At 39.3% G+C, this 13,186-nt stretch overlaps 1 protein-coding gene across 1 annotated transcript in view; it reads left to right on the forward strand.

Annotated features, from left to right (window-relative positions):
- The first annotated feature begins 4,400 nt into the window (after positions 1–4,400).
- pot1 (protection of telomeres 1 homolog) overlaps positions 4,401–13,186 on the forward strand; it is a 358,923-nt gene continuing 350,137 nt past the window's right edge. Inside the window, exon 1 of the mRNA XM_059977893.1 lies at positions 4,401–4,444. The gene's annotated coding sequence lies outside the window, so the exon portion shown is untranslated. The remainder of the gene's footprint in view (positions 4,445–13,186) is intronic.

Here is a 13,186-nt window from a genome sequence, read left to right on the forward strand (position 1 = left end):
AAAAGCTTTCCATTGAATCTAAGAACAAACAATAATAATAAACCAATTCTAACTGGAGGGCTCTTCCAAGGTTCCAACAGATTCAAGCAGATTCTCATACTCGATCAAGGATTAAATTTATTCGCCATGTGCATTTACATGCATTACGAATTTGCTCTGGTGTGTTGGTGAAACATGCAATATAAACACCATTCAACAATTATAAAAGAATAGAAGTTATATAAAATAAATTTAGAAGTATGGATATGGAATAACATGACCTGCATGGGGAGGGGACTAATATTATAGTGGGAAGGTTTGCTCGTGCTCCATGGGGAGGGTGGAATTAAACTAGAGTTTCGGGGAATGGGTATCAGTGTGCCAAAACAGAAAGTGAAGTAGTTGTGGAGAAAGATATTGTTAAACCAATATACAAAGACAGGAATTGAAAGGTTGAGCCTGATGAGACTAATGTTCTCAATGCAAGGATTATTGTAGGGATGGCAGATGAGCTATGGGCATGGATTAGCACATGGAATTATGACAATGTAGACATTAATGAGACCTGGTTATGGGAGGGACAGGATTGGCAGCTCCATTTTCTGGTGTTCTGTTGTGTTGGATGTGATAGAGTGGGAGGATTAGTATTACTAGTCAGGAAAAAAATTGTCACAGCAGTGCTCAGTCAGGACAGAATGGAGAGTTTATCTAATGATGCTTTATCACAGAATAGAGAAAAAGAAAGGTATGACCATGTTAATGAGATTATATTATAGACCACCCAACTGTACACAGGATTTAGAGGAGCAAATTTGTCGAGAGATCACAGACTTTTGCAAAAAGCATATGGTTGTGATGGTAGGTAATTTTAACTTTCCTGATATTGACTAGGAATCCCATACTGTAAGAGGGCTGGATGGGAAAGAGTTTGTCAAATGTGTTGAGGGAAGTGTCCTTAATCAGCACATAGAAGATTGGACTATAGAGAGTAACATACTAGATCTCATATTGGGGAATGAGACAGTGCAGGTGTCTGAAGTTTGTGTCGGAGAACACTCTGCATCTAGTGATCATAATTATGGAAAACGATAGGTCTGGTCCTTGGGTTGAGATTCTAAATTGGAGAATGGTCAATTTTGATGGTAGCAGAAAGGATCTGGCAAGTGTGGATTGGGGTAGATTGCTTTCTGGCGATGGTGTACTTGTTAAGTGGAAGCCATCGAAAGTGAAATCTTGAGAGTACAAAGGTTGTATGTTCCTATAGAATAAGAGGGGAGGAGAACACATTTAGGGAACCTTGGTTTTCCAGAGCTATTGAGGCCACGGTTAAGAAAAAAAGGAGGTGCATCGCTGGTATGGACAAGCAGAAACAAATGAGGTACTTAAAGAGTACAAAAATGCAAGAGAATGCTTAAAGAAAGAATTCAGGAGAACTGAAAGAAGACATGAAATTGCTCTAACAGACAAGGCAAAGGAGAATCCCAAGGGCATCTACAGATATATTAATAACAAAATGATAGCAAAGGGCAAAATTGGTCCTCGGGAAAATCAGAATGGTAATCTATGTGTGGAGTTCAAAGAGATGGGGCAGTCTTACATGGATTTTTTTGCGTCTTTATTTACTCAGGAGATGAGCAGAGTCTATCGATGTGAGGCAATATAGCAGTGAGGTCATGAACCATGTACAGATTACAGAGGAAGAGGTGTTTGCTGTCTTGTGGCAAATTAAGGTGGGTAAAACTCCAGGGTTTGACAAGGTATTCCTTTGGACCCTGTGAGAGGTTAGTGCAGAAATTGCAGAGGCCCAAGTAGAGATATCTAAAACATCCTTAGCCACGGGTGAGGTGCTGGAGGATTAGAAGATAGCTAATATTGAAAAAGGATCTCGTGTTTTCCTGGTGAATAAGCTCTCTCAAGCTTCCAACTGGGTATGGGTATTGATTATAACTGACATTTCAGTGACAAGCTCGGCCACTTTTGTGTGATGAAGATGGCAGAGTTTGTCATCAAAATGCTACTTGTAACTGACTGGAAGCCTGAGAAGAGTTTATTTGTCGTAGCTGATGTTGTTCCATTGTTTAAGAAAGAATCTTGGAATATGTCAGGAAATTATAGGCCGGTGAGCCTGACATCAGTAATAGGAAAGTTATTGGAAGATATCCTAAGAGATGGGATGTATAAGCATTTGGATAGACCGGGACTAATTAAGGATAGTCAACACAGCTTTGTACATGGTAAGTCCTGTCTGACCAATTTTGTAGAATTTTTTTGAGGACGTTACCAGCAAAGTTGATGAAGGCAAGGCAGTGGATGTTGTTTACATGGACTTTAGCATGGCCTTTTACAAGATCCTGTATGGAAGATTGGTCAAGATGGTTCAGTCACTTGGATTTTAAGATGAGGTAGTAAATTGGATTAGACGTTGGACATTGGCTTCATGGAAGAAGCCAGAGAATGCCTGTAGATGTTGTCCCCTAACTGGAGGCTTTTGACAAACGGTGTGCCACAGGGATCAGTGCTGGGTTCTTTTTTTGTCATCTATATCAACAATATGGATGATAATGTGGTAAACTGGATCAGCAAATTTGCAGGTGACACCGAAATTGGGGGTGTAGTGGATAGCGAGGAAGACTGTCAAAGCCCTTAGTGGAATTTGCAACAGCTCGTGAAATGGGCTGATAAATGGCAGATGGAACTTAATGCTGACAAATGTGAGATGTGGCACTTTGGGAGGACCAACCAGGGTAAGTCTTACACAGTGAGTGGTGGGGCATTGAGGAGTATGGTAAAATAGAGGGATCTGGGAATACAGTTCATTAATTTCTTGAAAGTGACATCAAAGGTAGATAGGGTCATAAAGAAAGCTTTTGGAACATTGGCCTTCGTAAATCAATCTATTGAGTACATGTTTTGGGATTTTATGTTGAAATTGTATAAGACATTAGTGAGGACTGATTTGGAGTACTGTGCCCAGTTGTGGTCACCTACCTACAGGAAAGATGTAAATGAGATTGAAAGAGTGCAAAGAAAATTTACAAAGATTTTGCTAGGTTTTGAGGACCTGAGTTATAGGGAAAGGTTGAATAGGTTAGGACTTTATTCCCTAGAATTTAGAAGATTGAGGGGAGATTTGATAAAGGTATACAAAATTATGAGGGGTATAGATAGGGTAAGTATAAGCAGACTTTTTCCACTGAGGTTGAGTGAGACTAGAACTAGACATGATTGGTCAAGGGTGAAAGGTGATATTTTTAAGGGGATCATGAGGGTGAACTTCTTCACTCAGAAGGTGGTGAAAGTGTGAAATGAGCTTCCAGGGCAAGTGGTGGATGAGGGTTTGATTTGAACATTTAAGAGAAATTAGGATAGGTACATGGATGGGAGGGGTATGAAGGGCTATGGTCCAGGAGCAAGTTGATGGGACTAGGCTGTCTGATGGTTTGGCAAAGACTAGATGGACAGAATAGCTTGTTTCTATGCTGTAATGTTCTATGACTATGACTCGGTTAAATGTGTATACGTACATGCCAACATGTATTTACAATGCAAGCAGCATCATAAAAAGTAACTTAAAGTGTTTACAGTGTGGTTTACAGTGACTAAGGAAATAGAAGAGTTGGGGGAAGTAACTAGAATAGTTGATCAGATTAACTGTCTGGAGAAGAAACTTTTTAAAATGCTGTGATGTTTTTATTTTAATAGCCCTATAACGCTTTCCAGAAAGGAGCTTTTGGAAAAGGCAGTGTCTGCAAAGTTTTTCTTGCTCTCTTCTTTGTCCTGGACACATACAATGATGATAGACTGCAACCAATGACCTTTTCTGAGAGTTTTGTTTTTACTACGTTGTCAGGATGCTCACGGAACCAGAGATTAATGGGTGACTTGAGAATGCCCTCTAAAATGGCAATGTGGAATTGCACCAGAATGTTGTGGGGAAGATGGTATTTTACCATCTGCTGCAAGAAGTACGTTTTTGTTATTGATGAGGTGCTGTGGAATGATGGCGCCCAGGATCTTCAAGTTTGAAACGGTGCTACTTGTATTTCATGATTTAACAAGCAAGAAGCCGATAGCCTGCTACAGACTTGCTAAGTATTCAATTTATTGTCCCAAGCAAATCTAAAATATATATTGCAATAAAAAATATATTGCGCTGAATTGCTTGGTTCAATAAATGCGTAAAATAACGTGTCCCGAATGTATTTAGTGAAATAATTATGAATACAGCATACTTTTGGAAAGGAAAATCTGATTTAGTAACATTGCCCCATCCAACTTTGCACTCGTACTTCCATTTCTGTCTCTCTGCAGCCTCTCAGCGGGACTAGGACACAGACTAGACGGCAACAGCTCACTGTTCTAACTCTAGCCCAGCGAAACACGTGTCTAACTCGCAATAAACCGATTGCTTCCGGGTTCCCCCCGTCCTGCCTTTGGAAAGCGACTGGTAAACAGGAACCGAACGGTGAGTCTGCCCCCGATTCCTTCCGTAGCAAAAAGCGGCGGGAACGGCTCCTGGGGTTCAACTTGAAGCTGCTGTGCCACTCTTGTTTTGTTTTTATTTTGGGCGGGCGAACGCGGACTTTAGACGCAGAAACGAAACGAAAGAGGACAAAAAAAAAATTCGGTGCAAGTAACCAAAACACAGTACTGGAAGTAATTGCAGAGCAGCGGGAGTTGGTTTGTGGGTCGTATCCTGGGCAAAGGCGTTGCTCGCATTGTGCATCGGTTACAGCACCCAACAGGATTGGATAAAACGTTGACTGCAAGCAAAATAAATCATATTCATTGCAGCCAGTAGTTTAGCCTTAGTAATTAACTCGTGCCCTGTTGTGTGTGGCACAGCCACATGGGCTGCGATAACTCGCAACGTGGACAACGAAACGGCACGTTCTACCCGCAGTGAAGTCAGTCTGAAGCCGATTTATAGAGGGTGCTCACGGTCTGGACAATTCTCCCCATCACAGGGAGTGAAGAGCTGGGAATCATAGAATTGATAGGAATAGGCAGACGTGCTATAGCATTAATGCCAGTAAAGCGGGGAGGGAATGCAAAAAAAAAAGGACAACCTGGCCATGAGTGGGAAAGGAAATATCCAGTGATTTATTGCCTTATTTTTAAGCAAAAAAAAACTCAGAATCTCTCTTCAACTCAGTCGGTTAAAATAATGCAAGGGGTACAAAGGTATAACATGATGCTTGCTGTTAGTGCAATTTCTTCAACATTTTTACGTGATAATTGTAGCAAAAGTTAATGCTACTTCACTTTAAAAATAATGCTTGGGCTATGGGTGTTGCCGATAAGGTTTTCGTTTATTGGCCGTTTCAATGGCAGTATTTTTTACAAACCTGTAGTGAAATCTGTGAAGAAAGACGACTGAGAAATAAATTCAATTTTGATTGGTTGTTTCTATGTTTGTGGTTTACTTTGAACTGATATAGTAGTAGTTTTCAGATGTCAAAGCTGAGACATTTTAATAAGGCGAGTTAATTTGTAGCATGTACATTTTGAGCTCTCATTTTGTCTCTGTATTTCACAATTTTTATAATTCTGAAGCCTGATGGATGATCATTTACTAAACTCTTTTCCCCTATCAAAATTTGAGTAATTTCTCCTCCAATATTACTTTTTAAAAACTATATTAATTACTTCAAATACTAATTACTAGTACAACATTTTGGATGGTCCAATTTTGTTTAAAGAAACGATCTGTCTGGCACCCCCTATTGTTAAAAACTTTCAACCCTCGAAATGCCCTTCCACTGGGGATGTTTTTGTGACTCCTATGAGAACCTTAATGCTAGCTGCAAGCAGTGCCTCAAATTCAGTTACATCCCAGTTTCTTTCATGGTAAAGCTTGTATGTATGCTTCTATTTGTGGTAGTTGTGTTCATATAAAAAAGGCGGTAGTAACTATTTAGAACAGTGGTTGTGTTCTTAATGAGTTCATTGTGTTGGTTATTGGCTGTTTTATTAATTTTACTAATGTATAAATTTAGACCTCAAAAGTTATGACTATTTCACTTCATGTCCTGCCCAACACACCTTGAAGCTTTTTGCGATATGTCAGAAACTGCTGGCGGAGTATGGCAGCTTTTACCTGTATTATTACAGAAATAAAGTTTTGGGTCACCTCAGCATCAATCTGAAAAATTACCGTTTTTCATTTGTATGTGAGCCAGGCCAATTTTGAAGCTGATAAGTGAGTTACGGCTTGCAGTTTGGTTTTCTGCCAGTTTTTAAAACGGTGTGCATTTAAGAAGCATATCTTGTCAAATCTTGCCTAGTGGATTGCATTTTACAAAACAATGTAGTTTGAAATTTGTTGAAATAGTTTTTTTGTGTCTTATAATTTTCTGCATACGTAATGAAAAATTTTGCTTAATTTTGAATTGGTGAATTTATGTTTTCGTAATGCATTCTCATGGTTTTCATTGCAAAGTTGATTTTGGATGAAGATTTAGATATAATGTTCAGTGTGAATTTTTGGATGTGAGCTCAATGTTTTCGATTTTACAAATGTGTGACAATGTTGGTGAGCATCGTGTATGAATACAAATTCATTTTTTAATATGGTGAAAATAGTGTGGATTACTGAGAGATGGACAGAATTGTTTGCAGGGTCTAATGTGTTTAAAAAGGGTCAAATAAAAGAGAAGCGACTCCTCTGGGATAGCAGAAGGGCAGTAGTGAAAAAAAGTACAATTATACTGAGAGCAAAAATAAAATCTGTGTGGTTAGAGATAATAAATTATGGGTCAGGCATCGTCATAGTCATAATCGTCAGGGCATCAACTAGTGATAAGGATCTAGAGAAAGGAAAAAAGCACCAGTAAACTTGGGAAATGACTAGAGCAAAAAGTTGAATTGACTCATTATTCTATGCTGATGTAAATTGGATTGAAGAGGCACAGTAAAGGAATAAGCTTGGACATTTTTCAAAAGAGTTACTACATTGACTTTTCACACTTTGGGGTGTACGATTTGCAGTGTATTGAGAGTAGAGGAACAGCTGGGCAAAAACGTAATAATGAGGGCAATGTGATGAAAATCAATACATTAAAGAAAGCTGACTTTTGAAGATCCGATAATAGAACTTGAAACTGCAGTGATACTGACAGACAGTGATGTGGACCAACATTGATCACTACCCCCGGTCTCCTCCTCCTCCCTTTCTCCTATGATCCTCCCTCCTCCCCTATCAGATTCCTTCTTCTCCAGCCCTTGACTGTTTTCAACCAGCTGGCTTCACCTATCACCTAGCTTGTCTTCTTTCCCCTTCCTTCTCAGTCCTGAAGAAGGGTCTCGGCCTGAAACATCGACTGTTTATTAATTTCTATAGATGCTGCATGACTTGCAGAGTTCCTCCAGCATTTTGTGTTTTGCTTTGGATTTCCAGCATTGGCAGACTTCCTTGTGTTAATGAGAAACACATTGTTCAATGGTGTGCATGTAAACATCCCCTAAGAGTGGGAAAATTAAGCAGTGGTGAGACTTAGACATAAGGGAACAGAAGAGTGTAAGGAAAGAGGTATTGGCTTATTATGTGGATATCTGAGGGTTGTATAAGAGAGAATATGGAGATTAGGAAATACATTGGAATTATAAATCTAAATAATAAAATAGTTAAATGTTTTACAGACACATCTTAAAAGAGGAATGTGGAGTATAAATAGTGACATTAAGAACCATATCACAAGCAGTGATGGGGGAAGATTGTAGATCAATTGAACATTTTGTTTCAGTACCTACCAGGGAAATAGAATGGGTGGGCGTTGAAGGTTGTACTCTCGAACAGAGAAAGGTGATGTATTACATGGGCTACTGAAAAGCTGAAACTTAAAGGGTAAAAATCCTTCCAGCCGAATTGCATTTATGCATTTTAAAGAATCTTAGCAAGTGCTATCAGGGGCATTATAACACATTTGTTTGAGAAAGGAATTGTGCAGATTGCTAATGTAATTATATATACAAGAGAGATAGAATATTCAGGGAATTATAAAACTGTCAGGGTAATATCAAAATTCAAAAAATAATTGGATCTCCACAAAAGGAGGGATTAACAGAGGATCTAGAAACAAAAAGCATAGAAATATTCTGTGAGTTTCAAAAAGGATTATCTAGTTCGGTCAAATCTTAATTTTTTTGAGGAGATAATGAGAGAGTGGGCAATGTAGTTTTGGGGTTCCTCTAGATTTCCAAAAGACAGTTTAGTTTGGGATACCTTACTGACTAATGAGTAAGGTCAAAGAATGCAGTATATTTTAAGAATAGGAGCAAATTACACTTGGCAACAAATAAACTCCAGAATGGACAAATAAATGGATAAAGTTCAACAGCAAAGTGACATAGTTTATGAATATAGAATAGGGAGATCAGTTAGAATGCATGAGTTTGGATGGGATAAAGAACAAACAGATCTCGAAATACAAAAAGGCACCCAAAATGGGGGGAGGGGTGTTGGGGAGCACCACACCAGTGTCTATTTCTAGGGGGAACTGAATTGATGAGAGGTGATGCTAAACCTGTATTGAACCTTGGTTAAACCACTTTAAGTGCACTTTATACTGTTCCAGTTGTCTTGTTATAACAAGGGCCAGGGAGGCTCTGGAGAGCATGTGGAAATTTACAAGGAAAGGTAAGGACATGCACATGAGGAAAGGATGTATTGACTGTTCTCCTTTCTCTTGAGAAAAGAAATTTAAGAGTTGACGTAACCTAATAAAGCCTTTTAAAATCTTGGAATAATTTGTATGCAAAGAAAATGTTTGAAGGAAAGAGCACCACCAACATAAAATTGTGACTATGATGTTCAGTGGAAAATCCAGGAGAAACTTCTCCGTCAGAGTGTTGAAAATGTGGAATTCGCTGCCATGGGGACTGATTAAAGTGAATAGTATGGACAGTCTGGAGATATGAGAGAGAGTGGAACAGATGAGAAAAGATGGGAGATGATTCAAATGTTTCAATTCTAGCATACTTTGGTGGGACTGAATAGGCTGCTTCAGAACTCTGTCTTATGAACGTGTTTTCATATTATTTGATCATGGCCCCCCCCCCCCCTTCTCTTATTCCGTGCCTCAGCTAGGAACATCCAGATATTCCTTGATTTACCAAAAGATCGTATCCTGTGAAAGTGTTTAAGTGAAATTTCAGGAAAAGATAAAGTATTTCCTAATTCCAATGTAAAAACTAGTTGAAATCTAGAGTTTGGAGTTTCTAAATGTTTAAATATATATTAAAGGAGATAACGGAGATAACATGTCTTATTAGCGATTAAACCTCAAATTAGTTAAATAAACCCATGTAGCTTTTCAGGGTACTCTCTAAATGAAACATATAAATGAACCTGAGCAGCAACATGATAGTTAGAGAGGGGATGCTTCCTCTTGTAGGAGAATTTGGAACCCCGACTCTTGTTTCAAAGTAGAGGTTGTCCATTTACATCATTGAGTGTCTTGAGTCTCAGGAATTCTTCCTCATGTGCCAATGGAATCACAATCTTTTGTGAGGAAGATTTTTCATATGGAAGGGTGACAATGTACTGCAAGTAGACAGCGTCTCAAAACGAATGTTGCAGTTAGGTTGGCCATAATGATATTGACTACCAGTGGCTCACAACTGCTCCTCACCTGTGCCATTTGTAAATAATAATAGTTGCTTTGCACATTGAGGTGCTGTTGGAGTAGATGAAAGACAAAGTTGTTCCTGGTGATTGCATTGTTATGCTGGTGGATCTGAGCTTGAACAAATTTCTAATGTTGATGGTAAAGGTTCTTTCTGTGATTAAGCTGCATTATCTGTAACTTGGCAATAAAGGGGTTTAATGGACATCTGGATTGTTCTTTACATCTAATAAAGCTCCTTATAACAATGTGTGGCATTTTCCATTTTGTATTGGAATCGCTGCTTTTTGAAGATGCTTTTTGCTTTCTTGATGTTGCAGAATGCCTTTGGAAGCCCCTCTTGTGTTGGGTTGATTTGGTGGCACACTGTCAATCTGCAGAGCATTCTAACGTGTTGCATTACTGCATGGGGCTGAAACTGCTGTGGCAGACAAAATGCCTAAGAACGGGTGGTTGCAATGGCCCAACGCATCATCAGCCTACCCACCATTAAGAACATAGGTACAGAAAAGTGGCGGAAAAGAGCAAGTAATATCATGAAGGATCCCACCCAACCTGCTCAAGAGTTTGTCTCCTATCATCCTTGGCATTTCCTCCAGGCAGATAGATATCTGTAGTGGTTTTGATGCCTGGAGCAATTATTTATCCATCAAAGTGAACTTGCCCAAAGGTATCAATAGGCAATAGGTGCAGAAGTAGACCATTCGGCCCTTCGAGCCTGCACCGCCATTTTTGATCAATACCCGGTTCCTGCCCTTTCCCCATATCCCTTGATTCCCCTATCCATAAGATACCTATCTAGCTCCTTCTTGAAAACATCCAGAGAATTGGCTTCCACTGCCTTCTGAGGCAGTGCATTCCAGACCCCCACAACTCTCTGGGAGAAGAAGTTTTTCCTTAACTCTGTCCTAAATGACCTACCCCTTATTCTCAAACCATGCCCTCTGGTACTGGACTCTCCCAGCATCTGGAACATATTTCCTGCCTCTGTCTTGTCCAATTCCTTAATAATCTTATATGTTGCAATCAGATCCCCTCTCAATCTCTTTTTCCAAATGACCCGGTACCTTCCACATTAAACTCCTGACTGGGGGTGAGGGGTGATTTGTATAGTGTTTTTTTTAGAGAAAAATCTGCTCCAGTATTTACACTCGCTGTATCCCTGACAGGACCAATATTAAGAGGGTTTTCTCGCTTCTAGAAATGCTCTGACCTTGAACCCATTGGGACTTTCTGAAGATCCATCACCCCTCATGTTATTTTGTGTCTTGACATTTAAAAAATCGACTTTTGTTGGATTATTATCATACTTAAAACAATGGTGTATACCATGATTTTTGCTCTCTTTTTGAGCTACTAATTCATTTTTATGCATTTTTCTTTGTAACTTATAGTAATTTATTAAGTATTGCAATGTACTGCTGCCACAAAATAACAACTTTCATGACCTAAATTAGTGATAATAAACATGATTCTAATTCTACTTCTGAATATGCTAACTGATTTAATTCTTCTAACCACATAGTTAACTCTTTTTCTTCCCAAAATAACCCCTGTAATATGCGGAATATATTTCCAGGAGCAATGTATTGGGAATGTTTTTGTTTGTTCCACTTTGAGATTACTTGATCCATCAATAGTGCAAGATTTAATAAATGGTTGATATCCACCAAATGCTCACCTTTTCAAATTCTATTTATTGTACTCAGTTTAATATGAATAGTTTCTTGGAGGACTTGTACACCTCAGAACTGCTGGGGCTTTTTAAATCCAGAGCATACACTCTGAAGTGTTATTTACCTCAAAGTTTACCCTAATGGTGTTAATAGATTTTGAAAATATCTATCCCAGTGTGTCTCAACCACCTTATCTCCCTGACAGAGGCAATGCAGGTAGATCAGATAGTAAAGAAGACACACCGCATGCTTGCTTTTTTTTTGGTCAGGGCATTGAGTATGAACTTTGACAAGTCATGTTGCGGCTTTATAAAACTTTGGCGAGGTCATGTTTGGGCTATTGTGTGCAGTTTTTGTTGTTGTATTGCAGTGAAGATTGTGGAGGCTTTGGAGAGGGTGCAAAAGGGGCTAATCAGGTTATTGGCCTGGATTGGAGAGTATTAGCGACAAGAAGTCTTTTCTCTGGAGTGTCAGAGGTTGAGGGGCAAACTGATGGAAGTGTATAAAATTATAGGGGACACAGGTTTTTTAACCCAGGGTGGGAATGTCACATAGATGAAGACAGGTTCAAGGTAAGAGGGAGAGGAGGAAACTTTAGACAAAATTTGTGAGGCATTTTTGTTTCCATTGTCATCAAGCACTACAGTAGAGAAACAGATCCTTCAGTTCACCTAGTCCATGATGAACTTTTATTCTGTCTAGTCCCATTGACCCACACCTGGACCACAGACCTAGTTTTTTTTAAGAGTGGTAGGTGTCTGGAACCTGCTGCTGGGGGATGTGTTGGAGGCAGATGCAGTAGCAATGTTTGAAGCACATAGATGGACGTGAGCATGTATGGAGTGATACAGATCGTGTGCTGGCAGCTGGGAATTGTTTAAATAGGCATCATAGACATTGTATTTCTCTTCTCTGTTCCACATCTATATCCTTCTGGGAGCCTAGTTGTTCTGCTCCTGTACTCTTCTCAGTATCTGATTATTTATCAGAATTGGTTTTATTATTACCATATGTACCAAGGTACAATCAAAAGCCTGTCTTGCATACAGATCAAATCTTGTCATGAGGTAGAACAAGATTAAAATACTAACAATCCAGAATAAGGTTTCAAAGCTACAGGAAAAAAGTGTACTGCAGATAGAAGATAAAGTGCAAGATCATAACAAGGTGGACTGAGAGGTCAGGAGTCTCTTTTATTGTACAAGAGTTTCATTCAAGAGTGCAAACAGTGGTATAGAGCCTGGTGGAATATGCTTTCAGGCTTTTGTATCTTCTGTCTGATGGGAGAGGCGAAAAGAGAGAATAGCCAGGATGGATGGGGGTATTTGATTATGCTGTCTGCTTTACTGAAGTAGCAAGAAATACAGACAAAATACTTTTGCATTTGGGAGGTAATTTATTGATGATGCTGCAAATGTTTCTAGCATTGAGATAATGTACATTTCAACTTTGACCTTTTAGTGCCTATTCAGATTCTATTTCCTTCCGTCTTGTTATTGTGAAGGTTTCTCTCTACACTTCCATGTGGTCAAAGTGTTTCTCCGTCATCAAATGGATCAGGATTTTTGACTTTCTCGTCAGGAGACCACAGTCAGTATGGATTCACTGACAGTCAACACAGGATACATGCTTGGCCAACTGTTCCACTCTCTCTGCACTCAAAGCTCAAACACCATCTATACATTCACCAATGACACCATTTTGTTGTCATCTGGGATTCTGTCAACACCACTGTTAGCAGAATCTCAGAAGGTGACAAGGTGGTAAGTTAGGAGCAGAATAGATTGGCCGGTTGAAGGGTGTTGCAGTTACACCCCTGGTACTCAAAGTCAGCAAAACCAAAATATTGATTGTAGACTTCAGGAAGGGGAAGTCCGGAGAACACACACCGATCCTCATCGAGGG

This window comes from Hypanus sabinus, chromosome 8 (genome assembly GCF_030144855.1).
Source record: "Hypanus sabinus isolate sHypSab1 chromosome 8, sHypSab1.hap1, whole genome shotgun sequence".
In the NCBI taxonomy this organism is placed as follows: domain Eukaryota; kingdom Metazoa; phylum Chordata; class Chondrichthyes; order Myliobatiformes; family Dasyatidae; genus Hypanus; species Hypanus sabinus.